Consider the following 15,679-nt stretch of genomic DNA (forward strand, 5'->3'; position numbering starts at 1 on the left):
GATTTAAATACTTTGCACTTTAGAATATTACATGTCTTGGATGTAGCACCTTTGTTCTATATAGTGTGTATGCTTTTTCTTCAGTACACATAATTTTTAAGCTATATTTCTCTTTTTCACTCAGTTGTCTTTCCTATAATTTAAAGCCATAAAATTGCATTGGTTTTTATTTTCAGTGCATTAAGCCCTCATAGAAAGACTTCTATTTTTTTACTTGTGGAAATTTCTTGCTGTCACATTTTGGCATTCTTCCACACAATAAGCAGTTGTGTAGCACTGGCAAGTGTCCATATATCTAGTTCTAAAGAAGTGTACCCTTCACTGTGTATCTACCATTTCCTCTTGACCCGACCTTTCTCTTTGACCTGGCTTGACTTATCTAATTGTGATTGTGGTGCCAAGTTCCTTTTGCTTGTGACCCACCACACACACATACACACAAATCCCTGGGAGACGTTGACTTTTGGGGGGTAGTTATAAGCGTAGAATGAAGAAGTTGGAGAGTAATAATAGGAATCGAGTAGATATTGCGGAACAAATTGATTCAAACGAGCTACTCTCATTAAACAAATTCTCAGTAGGTGACATAATGGATTCTCTTCTTTCCTTTTCATGTGGCAAGTGGCTACTTTTGTGCACTGGGGAGAAGAGTCCATGACTGTTTTGTTTCCTGCCCTTTGATTCAGGCTATTCTATATTGCCAAGAACCAGAAAAGGCTGGAGCCATTGTGCACTGACATAGTCCTCGGAGGCCCGTTGGGAATAGTGGCAGCCAAATGTTTCCCAAAGTGGAGGCAGTGCGGTTTCTGCTGGCCCACTGGTGTCTGCCTACATTATTTAAAAACTTATTTATCTTCCCCAAACTGCAGATGAAACACAGAACCCTCTCCAGTTTCTGTCATCATCACCATCTTAAAAAAACATGGTTTCTTTTAGTGATCTAGCACTGTATTAATCTTTTGCCAGACAGAACACTTCTCTAGCTTTCTGTGAAGGTCTTTTTTTCTCCAGTCAATCCATAGATTCCTTTTTCTATAGTGCTGCCTGAAATATCACTGATTTATGGTGAATTTAATTTTAACCACCACATCTCCTCCTCCCTTTCCTTCGTTCCTTTGTTCGTTTGTTTCTTCCTTCCTTGTTCCCTCCCTCTCTTTTTTTTCTTTTATTCAATACGTATTTAAGGTCTATTTGCTTAACATGCCAGGTACCAGGGATGCAGTGGTGAAAATGTAACACCAGGAAGCTATCGTCTAGAAGGGAAGAAAGATATTTTGAAAATTAGTAAATTGTAGTTGTAATAAGCACTGCAAAGTGCAATAATATAAGTGTGAATAACAGGATGAAGAAACCTGCCTGTGGAAGTGATGTTTAAAAGGAGAGCTGGAGAGTGAGTAGAAATTATTGAGACAAAGGGTATGAAGGTAGAGTCCGAATCCATGGGAGTGTTTTCAGGCAGAGAGAATGGAATGTGCAAAGGCCGTAAGACCCAAAGGAACAGGGTTGACTCATATCATAAAGAGGCTAATGAGGCCTGAATTCAGAGTGAGTGAAGTGAGTCTGAGATGTTATGCAGAGGCCACATGGACCAGGTTGTCATAGTTAAGAGTTTAAGGTTTATCCTATTGTAAGAGGATACCTGTGAGATGGAATTAAAGAAAACAGACACAATGCACACAGATATTTAAGAAGGATAAACTGTTGTTCTAGTATTGTCAGCAATTTGATTTTTAAAGATGAAACTATCAATTTATCTTCTTTGTTCTGGGAAGAACTGTTTTAGTGTCTTAATCACGATTGTATAAGACAGGTTGGAACCTGCTCTTCCAAGGGAAGTGTAATAGTAGATATTTTTGCCAGGGGAAACACCTCATTCCTGCTCTATAGAGAGTCTTGCTGCTTCTCCCCAGTGATCTCAGGCCTATGGATTTAGACAGGAGGGTGAAGAGTAGACCCACTTTCATAGGAGTCATGGGAATTTCTGGGTGGACGAGGATTACGATCCGTCTTAGAGTTCCAAGTTATTATACCCCATCTGATAGATTAGCATATTGGAAAGAACAAAGAGCTTCCTCTCCCTTTCATCCAAAAGAATGTATCAGTGGTGTAGTCTGGGTCTGGTCAGAACACAGAGGCACTGTGTGCATTCTGAATAGGAAGGGTTTCAAGACAGGGAAATAGAGGCGTATGTAACTGTTGAAAGCACTGCAGGAGCAAAGGGCAGGAAAGCTGCACTGATGATCTCAGCCCACAGCAGTGATTTCCATGATTCTGAAAGAAGCTCAGGTTACTTTGATCCTCATGTCAGCTCACGTGTCTATCTGCAACTGCCTGCAACTGCCTCCAGAAGGTAACAGCCTCTCCATCTCTTCTGCCTTCTAGATCTCACGCAAATGCCTCTCATTGGTAGACTCTAACTTATAATCATACAAGGAAGTGGATTCTGGAAATGGAGTTCCCGGTTTGTGTTCTGTGATGCATAAGAGACCTTTGGAGAGGGTGGCAATGATGTCAAGTTGGGACAGTCCAACCCAGATGGTGACCCTGGCTCAACATCAAAGCCTCAGCTGCTGTGAGGGAGATAGGGTTCCCAGTAGAACAGGCTCCCACTTTGAGAGTGTGGATGTGCCTCCTTGAGACTTCCTGTAATAGCCAGGGTTCTCTGGAGAAACCGAACCCCAATAGTGTGTGTGTGTGTGTGTGTGTGTGTGTGTATGTGTGTGGAGAGAGAGAGAGAGAGAGAAAAAGAGAAATGGAGACAGAGAGAGATTTATTTGAAGGAATTGGCCCATGTGATTATGGAGGCTGGCAAGTCTAAAATCTGCAGGGTGGGCCCTCAAGCTGGCAGAATCCCCTCTTGCTCAGGGGAGGTCAGATTTTGTTCTAGTCAGATCCTCATCTGATTGGATGAAACCCTTCCACATTATGTGGGGCAATCTGCTTTACTCACAGTCCACTGATGTAAATGTTAATCTCATCAGAATCACCCTTGACCAAATATCTGGGCACTGTGGTCCAGCCAAGTAGACGTATAAAATTCACATCACACTTCCCTTTCTTCATTTATACCTGAGAAGTTCCACCACTGCTAGATGCTGTTCTGAAATAAACAAAAAAATTTTAATCAATATGCCCCAAATTAAAAATTCATGATCTTTTTATGTATATATAGTTCAGTCCAACTCTTTTAAAAGAGTGTGATAATTATTTTTTCCCTTTTCACTTAGATTTAGGAAAGAGTAGAGACATCTCTTTGTACTGTACCCTCTCAATATTCAATCATTCATTCATTCAGTCAGTCAGTCTTTCAACAAGTATTTATTGAAGATATAGGCACTGAGGCTAGTGCAGTGATATGGATAATAGATCAGATCCAGAAAATAACATGTTAAGCTAGGGAGCCACACAAACATTTTGTGGTAACTTGTGAAAAAGAATAAAGGAAACTGCAAGTGCAAAAGATATTAGATTTATAAGCTTGCAAGAGCTGATCCAAGAAGCTTTATAAAAGAGTAAAATTTTACAAGCAAATTAAACAAGTGAAAGTTTACAAATCTTAGCAAATCATGATGTCTGCAGACCTGTTCCCTGAATAATCAAAGATGAGTCAGGACAATTGTTTATTCAAACAGTTTAACGTTGACCAACTAACATAATTTATTTAGGAAGCAAATGCCTTAGTAAAGAATATACAGACCCTAATGCATATTTAATGACTTTTTCATTGCTCCCCCAATATCATTTCCTTTGTAAGATCCTGATTTTACCAACTGCTGTCTTGCCAACTACTGTGCTTTTCAGGAGGATAACTGCCATGGTTGATGGAGGATTATTATGTTGAGAAGTTGCTGAGAGGGTAGTTTCTGGCCATATGAGAGTGCACATTTCATAGCAGTATCACCAACTCTATAGTATGAATAAAATTGGAACAAAACTGGCAAGTAGATTTCTAAGATAGTTCCCAATGACCCTCACCCTTATATAATACTCTTCCCTGGGGGTGTGGGTGGTACCTGTGAATATGATGAGATGATTATATTACACTATATGGCAAAAGGAAGATTATCTTGGGTGGGCCTGGACTAACCAGGGAAGCCCTTTAAGAGTGGAGAGTTTTCTCCGGCTGGTTTCAGAAGTCAGAGTTTCAAGGCAGCAGAGACATACTCCTGTTGGCCTTAAAGAAACAAATGCCGTGTTATGGAAAGGGCCACTTGTCAGGGAACAGTGGGAGGCCTCTATAAGTTACAGATGCCCTGGTTTACAGCCAACAAGAAAACAGGGACCTCAGTCATAAAACCTCCAGGAACTAACTTCTGCCAACAATAGAATGAGCTTGGAAGTGGATTTTCTTTTTTCAGAGCCTCCAGATGAAAACTCAGCTCAGCTGACCCCTTTATTTCTGCTTCGTGATTCACTGAGTAGAGGACCCAGTCACACCATGCCGGACGTCAGAACTACGGAATTGTGAGTGAATTAAGAGTTGTTGTTTTAAGCTGCTAAATTTGTGATAATTTGTTGTGTAACAAAAGAAAGTTAAGACAAAAAGGAAAACAAAACAATATCCAAATTTTATTTCTTTTGGATGTGATATTGTGCTGAAATTGATCTTGTGGTTCCATCATTCTATTTAGGTCACGTACAGTAAGGTATGATCTCGATGGTGAGGTGACATAGCTGGAGGTAGGCCTCCCATAATGGAAGGGTGGTTCCTTTAGGAGAGGCCCACTTCAAACCTTGTAAAATTGCGGAACAAGTTAAAAAAGGGTATTTTCCCCATAAACTTTCTGAATGTGTGGGTCACTATTTGGGTCACTATTTTTTTTATCATTAATACTTCTATGAACATGGGGTTTAGAATAGTCAGCTAATTTGTTAGTTCAAGACTTGATAATACTTCAAGCTCAAGTATGTGACTCACATAATCACTTTGTAATGTTCAGTTTAGAGCTGCTACGGGCTAATTCATTTTTAACTTTTTTTTGTAAAATAATTCACTTTCTAACTGGTAAGCCATAAATCATCTTCAAAACCTTTTCATAAGTTCAATATAATAGTTTGAATAATCAGAATTATATTTATTTCAAGAGAGGCTCAATAAAGGATCCAAATGTGTAAAGTTAGAGACTTCTTGAGAAAAACATAAAATGCAAATCTAACTTTATACATTATTCTTTTTTTAAAAAAATATTTATTTATTTTGGCTATGTTGGGTCTTAGTTGTGGCATGCAAGATCTTTGTTGCGGCATGCAGGATATTTTTAGTTGCGGCATTCGGGATCTTTAGTTGTGGCATGCGGGCTTCTTAGTTGCAGCATGCGGGCTTCTTAGTTGCAGCACGCGGGCTTCATAGTTGCAGCATTCATGTGGGATCTAGTTCCCTGACCAGGGATAAAACCTGGGACCCTGCGTTGGGAGCGTGGAGTCTCACCCACTGGACCACCTGGGAAGTCTCCTGTACATTATTCTTTATCTTCTTTCCCTATTATAAAATGTTTAAATATTTAATTCCTTGAAATTCTGACACTGATCTCTATACAAATTCTTTCAGCTCTGCTATCACGCATTATATATTTAGGATAATTGCATATTGTATTAAGACAAAATAGATCAACGATCTTTAATTACTTGTTAGCTGGAAGGTTAGAACTGCAGCTGTGGTTATTCTTCTCCTTTTTCTTCTGCCTGTGACTCAAATCTCAAAACCTCTTCTCACACTCCGTACTCAGACCCTTCGCTTCATGTCCAATCATCTTTTTCCCTTTAATTCTCATCATTGACCTTTCCTCACCCTAATTTTCCATGAGCTTTTCCTAGCTTCCTCCTTTTAACCATTATTTTACCTACCTTTTCTCATAGACCGTTTCTTTCCACCACTACTGCCCTCCCAACCCCCAGAAATTAATTTCTTTCCTCTTCTCTGTTTTTCTTTTTGCTAAATAGTTACTTAACTCTAGAAATGTATAAATTCCACACAGAGATTGGGCCAGGATATAACTGATTTATGCAAGTAAACCTCTTTCCTTATTTTCCTCTCTTATTAAGAACCTTCTCACATCCTCAACATAAATTTAATCAGCTTACCTTTATCTTCTCTCTCAACTTCTAGTTCCTACTTCATCACTATAAATTGCTGAACACCTGTGCGTAATACCAGGGCTAGATTGTGCAAAAGTTGGGACATTCAGAATGTTACTTAGGAATTTTACCTGCATTTCCTAGGATCCTATCAGAGATCTGCTGAAAAAGAACAAGAGAACATAGGATTCTGCTGGATCAGATGATACCTTTGTGCACATTGGCATAATCAACCATGTGGGTGCAAAGCTTAATGAGGAGAAGAGACCTTTATGCAATTTTGAATGAAGGTGGCCTTTCCTGTGGAAGGTTATAGCATTGTGTCAAGGTTTATGACTAGAAAAGGGATGTGTGGGCTGCATCCAGCCTCAGCTCATCCCCTTTGCTGGGCCATTTTGTGCAGTGAGCAACCTGCACGATTGTATGTGGCCTGACTGGGAAGTGCGACTCCAGTAAATGTAGAACAAGCAGAGAATAAAGAGTAAGGTTTATGTTATGAAATGTAACAGCAATTCATATTTCCTTGGAAAGAATTAAAATTTACTGAAAGTCTTTTTCAAGGCAAATACTGAAAGTATAAGGAATGATCATTAAGGTTTATAATAAATTAGGCATTAGAAATGTGTATTTCAGTAGGAAATGAGAGTAAAATTGGGAAAGTAAAGATAGGTAGATGGGGTATAGAACGCTGTTCAGCAAACTTTTTGTTAAAATGCCAGATAGTAAATAGTTCAGGGTTTCTGGACCATATAGGCTCTCTGTTGCAATTTTTAAAGTCTGCTCAAAAGCAGCCATAGAAAATTTGTAAATGAATGGGCATGGCTGTGTTCCAGCACAATTTTATTTACAAAAGCGGGCTGGGAGGGGTTGTATAGAGTATTGAGAGAAAAGGGTTCACGGAGGCATTTGGTTGGTGTGAATCTGCTGTTGATGCAGAAAGAGCTCTAAACCTGAGTAACAAGTGTTCATAAATTATCAGACAGATAAATTCCACACAGGTTGAAAAAGAACCTTTTGATAACCAATTTGAATTTATAGATCTACAAACACTAGGAATGGAAGTTTTGTCAAGCATTTGTTTCTCTGTTAAATCTCCTGTAATGTATACATTTGACAAGATTAAAAACTGGACTAATAGACTATATTTCACATAAAAAGTTACTCTTAAAACTTCTTTTTCAGTGCTCAGTTTAAACAATATATAATGGTTGTATATTATGATCCTTTGGGTCATGGTGAATTTTATTTCCTTTGCTTCATAGCAACTAGCTGATATCAGAACTGACCTTTGTTGCAGCTGGCCTTGCTAATGGAACTCAGATGGTTTGCTCAGATAAGTAATACTTTGGGGAAAATTCACTGTAAGCAAAATACTTGAAAAGATATGAGAAAGGGCAACACTTGGGCTATAAAAACAGACTTTATATTTCTCCATGGAAAAAACTTTATGGTCCTAGCATTTTACTCATTCTCTAATTATCTAAATATGTCATTCCATAGCATAAATATAAAGATATTTTTGCTCTTTGAGGGCAAATTGCCCTGAGTTATCAAACTCTCAGATCTTGAAAAGAATCAGTCTTGAAAAGATCCTTCTACCCCTCCCCCTCCCTCCCCTCTCCTTCTTCCCTTTATCCTTTCTTTTTTGTGTGTCTGTTTTCAAGATGAATATAGACTGTTCCAGCAAAGTCTTTATAAAAACTATGTGAAAGGGGTGAGTGCTGATGGGTTATGGGCAACTGGACATCTGGGCCTTCGTGTTTCCTGCATGGAGCAGAATTCCTTTGGCCACACCAGCCCTCCTGTATTGTCTGTTGTAGTCTGTAACCTCTCCTTTCACTGAAAGGGGCAAATTTATGAAGGGGTTCACACAGCTCTTCTGGTTTTTAAGGCAACTAAGGCCAGCTGGAATACAATTTTATTCACTGTAATACACTTTATTTCATTAGATTTTTATATTCCAGTGAAAACTGGCTGTTGAGAGGCCTCAGAGTCAGGGTTTAGATTTTGATTGTCATTTACCACTGCTAGAAAGAAATTAAACAAATTCTAGTGAGGACATATCTCAGTGAAAAGAAACCTTTCTCTTCCATAGCACATTGATGAAAAGAAAGCTCAAAGTTACAAGGATTTTCTGAATTCCATTGACTCTTTACTGCTAATTAGTAGCATGACTTATTTGAGTGCACTTGATACTTGCTTTGACTTGCTTTTAATATCACTCTAATTTCCCATGGAACCTTTTTGTTCTAAACTTGCTGCGGATAAATATACAAACTATGGACAGGACCAGTCTTGTTTATTTATGAAACAAAGTTTTGTTATTATTATATTTGGAGTTCATTTCTAGGCAGTTAAAGGAAGGAAGTAATTAGTACCTTCTTTGAAGGCCATTTTGAAATTTTATGAAAAAAAAGTATGTGATAGAAGATCAATCTGGGAATGCAGTGGGTGAACTGATTCTAATCCTACTCAGTGTATGATGCTAGATGGATTTTCTAGTTCTGGTTGTGGGGTGGGGATGGCGTATTTCTGTGGGGTTGGAGACTAACAATAGTAGCTTGTATGCCTTTCCTGTGTGTGTGCTCTCTGGAACAAGTAACCTAGAGAGAGTGTGCCACTGAGAGGGCTAGCAGGGATGAAGCTAATGAATATTCAACAACGTGGCTCTGCTTATCTCCTCAATGTGATTCAAATGTGATGCGAGAAAAAGGTGAATGCAGGTTGTTGGTGAGAGGAGAACTACAATTTCATCCAGTACTTGAAAGGCATTAATTTCCAGCAGCATAGATATTTGTCAGTGACACCTTACAGCATTAGGTCAAGTCTGTGCATTTATTAAATGGTTCTTTTTTGAAGAATCACCCCAATGGCTGCTAGACATAGAACGCTGCTGCTCCAAGTAAATCACTGGTTTACACCAGATCTTGACATTTACAGCCCATCTAGCATAAGATGCTATAAATATAGGTTTTGGTTATTTACTTTATAGTAGAAATATTCAGTGTATTATGAATTTGTATTTGTTAAGACTTGGGGAACCTTTTGGTTAATTCTTCAGCATATTTGCTGCTACTGAATTTTTTTTCCCTTTTGGTTCAGTGAAGGTGATTCCTTTAGGCCCTGTGCCTAATTTCCCAAGATCCAGAGATTATCTAATGAGTTCCTCAGAAAACTTTGGAACAAAATTAATTCAAGATTTACTGAGTGACTAATGTAATCATATCTCTGGGGAAATAAGCTGACCCCTAGTTTACTGGTTAGTTGCAAAAAATTCTGGCAATGAACAGAAACAAGGGTAAACATCTGTTATTTTAAAAAAACTTGGGCTTCCCTGGTGGCGCAGTGGTTGAGAGTCTGCCTGCCGATGCAGGGGATGCAGATTCATGCCCCGGTCTGGGAGGATCCCACATGCCGCGGAGTGGCTGGGCCCGTGAGCCATGACTGCTGAGCCTGCGTGTCCAGAGCCTGTGCTCTGGAACGGGAGAGGCCACAACAGTGAGAGGCCCACGTACTGCAAAAAAAAAAAAAAAAAAAACCCGTCAGGGACCCTTGATGTCCATATGAGACATAGACAGCCTCAGTTTTAAATTTTCCTCCCAAATAATGACATTTCTTCCTTTGCCATCATAATTTATCTGTTGATAAAATTTACCATGTGTATTCATGAGAATATGATTTATAAAGTTAAGATGTAGACTGTATCTTTATCATGTAAAAGCTTCTAATGGATTGTTTTTGGAAGAGTAACTGTGAAAAGGAATGTTTGTTTAGAGCACAAGTTGGGAAAACATATGTAACCATGAAGGATATTATTGGAATAAAAGAAAAACTAACATCACCACGTTCATCTATTTCAAACTTTGATGCATCAGAAGAAAATCAATCTGTGATCCAGAAGGCACTTTAAATAGTCAAAGGATATTTTTTCCATAAGACATTTCATATTTGTGCTTAGATAATGCTTCAAATATTTTGAAAGAACAGAGAAGTGCTATGGAAAAAAATCACTCTATTTTTTACGATCTAAATGATCGTAACTCATAGTCCTGGCCAGAATTTTGTTTTCTTAAAACTATTCCCTGCACATATAATGATGGTTGATACGGTAGTTCTTAGTCCATACATATGTATGCTGTGTGTGTGTGTGTGTGTGTGTGTGTGTGTGTGTGTACATGTATGTGTGTGTAACTTGCATGTGTAAAACAGGTCTTTTTGCACTTTATGAGTTTAATTTGGAATCCAATTCTAAATGTTTATCTTTAAGGCCTAGAATAACAGAATTTGTGAAAAGTAGAATGTACCCATAGTTTAACACAAGTCCTGGGACAAGATATAAAGTAGGTGAAGTTCATCTTCACTGAGATTCCATCTCCATCTGTAGGGGCTTTACTCTTTGAAGTTCTGCCTCTGGCTGGGGAAAACATGCTGGGCCACCAGAAGAGAACTGTCAGGGGGCGGGGGTATTTGTAGCTTGGAGAGTGGTTTTTGAACCAACTGTCGACTTCCTATACTTATTTTCTCTCTCTGCCATTTTGAATTTCTCTCTCTCTCTCTTTATTGTGTGTTAATTTCTTAACGCATGCATTTTATTTTTAAAATTTTATTTTATTTTTTAAGTAGATATAATCGACAAATAACATTATATTAGTTTCAGGTATACAAACATAAATTTCTTTCTTGTGATGAGAACTTTTGAGATCTACTCTCTCAGCAACTTTCAAGTATATAATACAGTATTATTAACTATAGTCACCATGCTGTACATTAAAACCCCAGGACTTATTTATCTTATAACTGGAAGTTTGTACTTTTGACCAACTTCATCCTTTACCCAAACCTCACCCCCTGCTTCTGGCAACCACCATTTTATTCTCTGTATCTATGAGTCTTTTTTTTTTTTAAGATTCCGCATAAAAGTGAGATCATATGGTATTTGACTTTCTCTGTCTGACTTATTTCACTTAGCATGATACCCTCCAGGTCCATCCATATTGTTGCAAATGGCAGGGTTTCCTTCCTTTTTATGGCTGAACAATATTCTCTATCTATCTATCTATCTATCTATCTCTCACTCACATAGTGAGGATAAACTTTCATCCATTGATGGACACTTCAGTTGTTTCCATGTTTTGGCTATTGTAAATAATGCTGCAATAAACATGGGGGTGCAGATACGTCTTCAGGGTGGTGATTTTGTTTTCTTCTGATAAATATCCAGAAGAAGAATTGCTGGATGATATGGTAGTTCTATTTTTAATTATTTGAGGAAACTTTGTACTGTTTTCCACAGTGGCTGCACCAGTTTACATACTCACCAACAATGCACAAAGATTCCCTTTTCTCCACATCATTGCCAACACTTGTTATTTCTTGTCTTTTTGATAATAGCCATTCTAACAGGTGTGAGGTAATATATCTTTGCAAGTCTCTGATTTGCATTTCCCTGATGATTAGTGATGTTGAGCATCTTTTCAGGTACCTGTTGGCCATCTGTATGTCTTCTTTGAAAAATGTCTATTTCGGTCCTCTGCCCATTTTTTAATCAGATTGTCTGATTTTTTTGTTATTGAGTTGTATGAGTTCTTTATATATAGTTTTGGATATTAACCCCTTATCAGATATAAGGTTTGCCAATAGTTTCTTCTTTTCAGTAGGTTGCCATTCCATTTGTTGATAGTTTCCTTGGCTGAGCAGAAACTTCTTAGTTTGATGGTATCCCACTTGTTTAGTTTTGCATTTGTTGTCTTAGCTTTTGGTCTCAAATTTTAAAAAATCCTTGCCAAGATTGATGTCAAGGGACTTACTGTCCATGTTTTCTTCCTGGGGTTTTATGGTTTCAAGTCTTCCATTCAAGTTTTTAATTCATTTAAGTTAATTTTTGTGTATGGTATAAGACAGTGACCCAGTTTCATTCCTTTGTATGTGGCTGTCCAGTTTTCCAAACTGCATTTATTGATGAGACTGTCCTTTCCCCATTGTATAGTCTTGGCTCCTTTGTTGTAAATTAATTGACCATATATACATGGGTTTGTTTCTGGGCTCTCTATTCTGTTCCGTTGATCTATGTGTCTGTTTTTATGCCAATACTATAATGTTTTGATTACCATAGCTTTGTAATACAGTTTGAAATCAGGAACTGTGATGGTTCCAGCTTTGCTCTTCTTTCTCAAGATTGCATTGGCTATTCGGAGTCCTTTGTGGTCCTATACATATTTTAGGACTGTTTCTTCTATTTCTTTGAAAAATATCATTGGAATTTTGATAGGGATTGCATTGAATCTTCAAATAGCTTTGCAGAGTGTAGACATTTTAACAATATTAACTCTGCCAATCCATGAGCTTGGAATATCTTTCCATTTATTTGTATCTTCTTCAAATTCTTTCATCAGTGTCTTATAGTTTTTAGTGTACAGGTCTTTCATGTTTTTGATTGAATGTATTCTTAGGTATTTTATTCTTTTTGATGAAATTGTAAATGGGATTATTTTCTTAATTTCTCCTTCTGCTGGTTAGTGTATAAAAATGCAACAGATTTTTGTATATTGAGGTTTTTTTTTTTTTGCGGTACGCGGGCCTCTCACTGTTGTGGCCTCTTCCGTTGTGGAGCACAGGCTCCGGACGCGCAGGCTCAGCGGCCATGGCTCACGAACCCGTGTCGCCTGCATCGGCAGGCGGACTCTCAACCACTGCGCCACCAGGGAAGCCCTCGTGTAAGCCCTCGTGCATATTGATTTTTGTATCCTGAAACTTTACTGAATTTGATTATTAGTTCTAACAGTTTTTTTTTTTTTTTGGTAGAGTATTCAGGGTTTTCTATATATAATATCATGTTATTTGCAAATAGTGACGATTTTACTTCTTCCTTTCCAATTTAGATGCCTTTCATTTCTGTTTCTTGACTAATTGCTCTGGCTAGGACTTCCATCCACTTTTGTTCTTGAACTTAGTAATTTTGAGTCTTCCCAAATGCATAAGCATCTCAAATGCTCTTTTCTTCTTGATCTTTCATTCAGAACATATTCCTCGTTTCTTTGTTTTCCTTGGCTCTCTGTTTTGGTTTGTATGTGTTAGAGAAAATAACCACCTCTCCCAGTCTTTTTGGAGTGACCTCATACAGGAGACAAATCTTATCATTCAACTCTTTCCTACCTCTTGGTCGTCTCTCAAACCTTTTGGTTTGTCCAAGCAGCCTACTTTGTTCTTAGTTGCTCCCAGTAGTTGAGAGTGTGCCAAGACCTGTCAGTGTCCCAAAGAGGAGAATCTTAGTCAGCATCTAGATGCAGGCTGACTGGAAACTGAACCCTCAGGCAGTAGTTTTTAAAGTGTGCAAATATACCTCTTTCAGGGGAAGGCGAGGAGAGAGCATTTCATTCTTTTCTCTCTGCACTGAACTCTGGCATGAATCAGTTAAGAACTGTTTCTTTGTTTGCTACCATCCCATTGAACCTGTGAACACAAACCCTGCTGGCCATTAGAGCCAAAGTATCAAGCAATGTTTCCTCTGGGTAGCAGCCACAAAAACCTGGATGCCAGATATGTGCACTAGTGTGTGCATTTTAATGCAAGTACATACAGAGAAAGAATGAGAAATTCTCCCTACCCTCCACTTCCCATTCTCCTCCCATCACCACTGTTTACATTTTAGTTGTGTATCTTTTCAGTCCTTAACATGGGCACACATTTTAAAAAATAAATATATTTTGACTCCAAATTCTACTATCTTTTCATTTTATAAATATTAGTCTAATCAGTTTTTTCAAAAAGAATAATTACTATCTTTTAGGTAAACATATTAGTCTACCAACCAGAGTAATTATAGCCCTTGGTATACAGAAATTGACTTTGAGTTTCAAAAGTCTCTTCTTGCTAGACTACTCATGTAAAACTCTCATTACACTTTATGTTATGGGCAACTTGTAAAATACTGTAGTGGGTTAAATGGTGCCCTGCCCCTCCCCAAAGGGTTTATCTATGTTCTAAGTCCTGGAACCTGTGAATGTCACCTTTTTTGAAAAAAGGGGCTTTGCAAGTGTAATTAAGGATCTTGAGATGAGGTGATCATCCTGGACTACCTTTGTGGGCTTTAAATCAAATGACAGGAATCTTTATTAGATAGACATCCAGAGGGGAATGTGTACACAGGGGAGAAGGCAAAGTGAAGATGGGGGTGGAGAATGGAGTACTGTGGCCACAAGCCAAGGAAGCCAAGGGATGCTGGGCGCCACCAGAAGGTGGAAAAGGCAAGGAAAGATTCTCCCCTAGGGTCTCTAGAGGGAGTGCAACTCTGATGACATTTTGATTTGAACTCTGGCCTCCAGAACTGTGAGAGAATAAATCTGTCATTTTAAGCTACTAGTACGGAGTGTCAACCAAGAAACACAGAAGGCTCCAAATAAGAAAAGAGTTTATTTGCGGGGAGCGGTGGCGGGGGTGGTCTTAGGGATTGCAGTTTGCAAGACACAGATTGGGGAAAAACCTAAAGAGTGTTTCAGGGAAGAGAAAGAGTCAGGGGCTTATAAAGGCAAAAGCTACATGGTTGGTAAAGTTGTCTGGCAAGAATATGATTCACTATAACAGAAGAAAGGAAATATTTGTCCTTAAGGGATAGGTTGCCATGAGTTATTTTAGGGTCAGCATCCAATAAGTATCTTAAGCTTCTGGAATACTGGGCAGATGTTCCGAATGACTGTGTTAAGATAATAAGTGATCAAAGTTCATATTCCATCCTGCCTGAGACATGCACAAGTCACACTTCCTCAGTCGTTTCCCAGCTCCATTTTAGAGAACTCTCTTAGTAATACTGACTCAATTTTGATTTTCCTTTCACAGTGGTAATTTGTAACTGCAGCTGCAGGAAACTAATTCAAACACCAACGCCAAAATACCACACTTCCATTATCTAGAAATCGAAGAGAATGAAGCAATTGACTCACAAATTTCATTCTTAAATAAGCAACACTTACAACTTTTATTGTTATAAAACAATATCCCAAGAATTATTGCTCTAGTGAGCTTCTATTTGAACATCTGTATAACTACCTGACTATAGCACTGAAACTAGAAGATTTGTTTCTGGATTAATAAGAAAGACTTGTTAAATAGCAATAACAAAATACTAAATTAACATTATCTAAGCCTTAAAGATAGACATTTGAAATTAGATTTCAATTAAACTCATAAAATGGAAGCAATTTATTAATAAGATTTATATTTACACAATGTATATTTTTAAAGCACTACGTTGAGAATTGTAAATCTATCAAGTTTATATTTAAGCTATTATATAGACACTTAACTAAGGGCAGTAGAATGAAAATGTTAAAAAATCAAAATTATTGTAGAGGTGCAAAAAATTCCTGCTGTGTTTTATTGGACTTGTTCAAAACAGCAAATTTACTGTAGTTACACTATTTATAATTAAATAAAATGGAAGTGAAAAAAGATTTACATTACAATAATCACTATCTTAAGAATTATAATTCTATCAAATTTCCATTTGGGCCATTGCATATTCACTTAATGAATGGTGATAAAATTAAAAGAAAAAAATACTTTAGATGAAACTCAAAAGAATGTATTCCTGTGGTCCTGGAATCTTCAG

General features: G+C 37.9%; 1 long non-coding RNA gene across 1 annotated transcript in view; it reads left to right on the forward strand.

The window, feature by feature from the left end:
• LOC309974591 overlaps positions 1 to 4,466 on the forward strand; it is a 64,057-nt gene extending 59,591 nt beyond the window's left edge. Inside the window, exon 3 of the long non-coding RNA XR_014326890.1 lies at positions 4,359 to 4,466. This is a non-coding gene — a long non-coding RNA (uncharacterized lncRNA). The remainder of the gene's footprint in view (positions 1 to 4,358) is intronic.
• The last annotated feature ends 11,213 nt before the right edge of the window (positions 4,467 to 15,679 follow it).

The sequence above is a fragment of the Leucopleurus acutus genome (genome assembly GCF_964270905.1).
Source record: "Leucopleurus acutus genome assembly, chromosome: 18".
Taxonomy (NCBI): domain Eukaryota; kingdom Metazoa; phylum Chordata; class Mammalia; order Artiodactyla; family Delphinidae; genus Leucopleurus; species Leucopleurus acutus.